At 42.7% G+C, this 3,522-nt stretch overlaps 1 long non-coding RNA gene across 1 annotated transcript; it reads left to right on the top strand.

The window, feature by feature from the left end:
• Positions 1-326: 326 nt before the first annotated feature.
• Positions 327-1,326, top strand: LOC143485341 (uncharacterized). Its single transcript, XR_013122847.1, has 3 exons — positions 327-440; positions 755-845; positions 958-1,326. It is a non-coding gene; the product is annotated as an uncharacterized LOC143485341 (long non-coding RNA).
• The last annotated feature ends 2,196 nt before the right edge of the window (positions 1,327-3,522 follow it).

Here is a 3,522-nt window from a genome sequence, read left to right as displayed (position 1 = left end):
CAAAGACAACAGATTTGTAGTTCTAACATATTTAGGGTGTTTTTTACTCACTTTTATCTCTCCCAACGTTATTCCTTTACAGCTTCACAAAACTGTATTATTAATGTATTATGCAAATTAGATGATGACATCATTTAGCGACTTCTAGCGATTTTTTAGACAACCAATAGCTACTTTCCTTACTGAGGAGTTGGCAACACTGGTTCCACAGCTTTCCACCTCAGGCAGCCAATCAGGACGGGACTATAGCTCGCTAAGCAGTACAAACGAGTTTTTTTTAAACATGTCCACAAAAGCACTCATTAGATTAATTCAAAGGGTGGAAACAAAGTTTTTTGCTCAGTTTGACAAACATGCCACCAAGCTGCTGGATGTCATTTGGAGAAAGGGAGGAGTTGTGAAAGAGAGGAATGCCAGGACTTTGCAGGTTTTTGGATGAGGTAGCTATGAATGCATGTTGTGTTGGTTGTATTCATGGTGGGTAGGGCTGTGCGATATGAAAACGTTGTTTAATATTGCCTATATTGTCACAAAGTACATGCTTTACAGCAGCCTTAAATTGCGTGGGTGAAGAGTGGGATAATGGATTATCTGGGCTGAGGCTACTGTTCCAAAATACACAGAAATGGCTCTTTTGTGCAGATATTTTATGTAAAAGATTCATTGAATCTGCACAAAATGTGCTACACCGTGATATATACTGTTATCGGCTTATATGAAGTGGACTATATCTGGATTTTTTGTGTCTCTTCAGACTGTGGACATCAGCACCAGAAGGGAATACATCCTCAGATCTGATGATCTACCTAGGTGAACCTGTTGAGTACTTCATCAAAGAATTCCAGGCAAGGGCACCTCTCACTTACTCAGACAACCAACCAAATGTTCATTAGAGGGTCTTTGGGTGTCGCCTGTGCCTGACTGTGCCCATGTTTTTCTTTTTCCCGGGATATTCAGGAAAATGAGGCAGAAGAGCTGGATCAGGCAGCCATGTCGATTGTTGTCACCATGAATGATGATTCTCACCTACCAACCAGACATTACAATATTCACAGAGGAAACACAAGTACTGAGTCAGTCGCCCTCAGTTGTGACAGGCTTTGGGATGTTGTTCGGGCTCATATACACACTCAACATGAAGTACCCATAGAAACTGCAGTTTACTTTTGGATGTGTGCAGAAATTTCTGATGGAGCTCGAGGCTAAAACAAAGACCCCAAAAGTCAACAGGCTGAGCACACAACTGTAGAGTGTGGGTTTTAACATTTGTTCCACCCTGTTCCTCCACTGTTTATGGAGACTGTTGCAAATGGAATTTTGTTATAATATTTTTTACCAGTACCCTGCCTTCGCCCAGAGATGCTGGGATTGGCTCCAGCCCCCCCGTGTCCCCGACTAGCGGGATTAGGCGGTTCAGATAATGGATGGATGGATGGATGGATATTTTGCCAGTTCTTTGGATTTACTATCTAGAAGCTCCTGTATTTCTCTCTAATCGCTATTAAAGCAATTTGGAAGTTAAGTGCTAATCACAAATGTGTTCTAAAGATATGTGTACTGCAGTGGCGATTGCTCTAAGACTGCAAGGGAAGCTCAGCTTCCCCTAAAATATCAAAAAATAAGTGATCAAACATATAGGCTACTGTTGTGTGTACATGTCATTGACTAAATATGCGCTACAACGTGCTCAACTTTTGTTCAGAATCAGCTTCTTATCACTGGTAACGACGGGGCTTTCCTCTCACTCAGTCCCGCAGCTTCACGGTGCTTTAAACGGTGTGGACGCTGAGCACAGCGAAACGAGATGAGTCATTGGATAAATGCTGGGCTTTGTCCCGCCCATCGGACGCTCAGCGTCTCTGGGGGTCTATGGGGCAGTGGGCTGGCCTCGGCTGGCCCGGACGCTCAGCTTCTGCATGATGATTGGAGGATCTGTCTGAGGCTGAATCCCTTTTTGATTGACAGCGAAATGAGCGAATCAGCGATCTTTTGGTGTAAACCTCCAAAGAACTGGCAAAATATCCATCCATCCATCCATCCATTATCTGAACCGCCTAATCCCGCTAGTTGGGGACACGGGGGGGCTGGAGCCAATCCCAGCATCTCTGGGCGAAGGCAGGGTACTGGTAAAAAATATTATAACAAAATTACAATATTTAATTTTAATTTTAAAAATTTTAATTCTGTTCTGAGTTGAACCGGAGATTTTCCTAATCCTCTTAGCGGGATTTTCTTCATTAAAAGAAACGAAGAAAGAAACGTTTCTTGTTGGTACGACAGGGTCACAGATCATTTTCTTGAAAAGGAACGGAGGGTAGAATTTACGTATAAATAAACCGACACATTTTATGAAGTTGGCCGAAATTGAGCTTCCCCTCCTTGAAAGACCAGCATCCGCCACTGGTGTACTGAGTGGTCATTAGTCAATGTACATGAAAATGGCATGTTTGAGAATTCCCATCTGGGGACTGTGTAGGCTCAGTCCAGATGTGTGAATGCTCCTGAATGTTCTTCAGACCAGTCACATTTGCATCCCTGTAATGGTGAGAATTGTCTTGTTGGAATTATCAGGGAAATTATGTTCCTCGGTAAGATGATTGGTACTATTGCCTTAAACACACACAGTGATGGGTAGGGAAGCTCACTTCATTTATAAAAAGTGTCAAAAGGACCCTCAAATGCAACCCAGCTTTTACAGATCGATTTGGAATTCAAGTTGGTAACAGGCCTATGCACAAATAAGTGTAACATACTTAATGGTAATGCAAATACAGTCTGTCTCCCGACATAATCAGGTCTTCTTTCTGCTGGAAGACATCTAGTTTAACTCCAGCATGAATGTCATGGGGATGGATGTACAGAGTAAAACATCATACTGTAAAGTCCTGGGCCTTTGATGCCGTGTTTGCCAACTAACCATATCTTTTTTATTTAATCAAGTTCACATGATGAAAGAAAATGATCAGAAACAGAATCAGAAAAACATGCAGGGAAAAGGGGTTATTTGTAGGAAAAGGAAGGGGAAAAAGGCAAACTTTTGGGGAAGAGAGGAAATGAATAATCCTGTGAAGAACCAAGTGTCCTGTCATATGGTTATGGCAAAATATTACTACTCAGCCACATGTTTCAGAATATGAAAATGCCTTCTAATATTTTATATCATATGGGGTGATTATGAATTGATTGATCTTGTCAGGGCCGTCTCCAGGGCGTGTCCTTCTGCCACCACCAGGAGGAGCCCATGAGTCAGACCTCAGCTCAATCAGCGGTGATGACCTGCACCTGTCTTCCTTGTGTTTTAATTAAGGAAGGCAGATGCATTGTTTCACCGCTGAGTTGTCTGTCTACTTTGCTGCCAACCTTCAGCCCGTTTCTCTCTCAGTCAAGATGTTTCCCCGCCCTGTTTCTGTCTTTGTTTCGTTTTTTGTTTTTCTGTTACATTGTTTTTTCGAGTACTTGCCTCCTGCGCCGCTCCCTGGCCTCTCTCAAGTATTCTTGCCACTGTCATTTTTCCCTGTCCGT

This window comes from Brachyhypopomus gauderio, unplaced genomic scaffold (genome assembly GCF_052324685.1).
Source record: "Brachyhypopomus gauderio isolate BG-103 unplaced genomic scaffold, BGAUD_0.2 sc34, whole genome shotgun sequence".
Lineage (NCBI taxonomy): Eukaryota > Metazoa > Chordata > Actinopteri > Gymnotiformes > Hypopomidae > Brachyhypopomus > Brachyhypopomus gauderio.
Note: the sequence above shows the minus strand (reverse complement) of the source record. Positions and strands in the feature narration are given on the sequence as shown.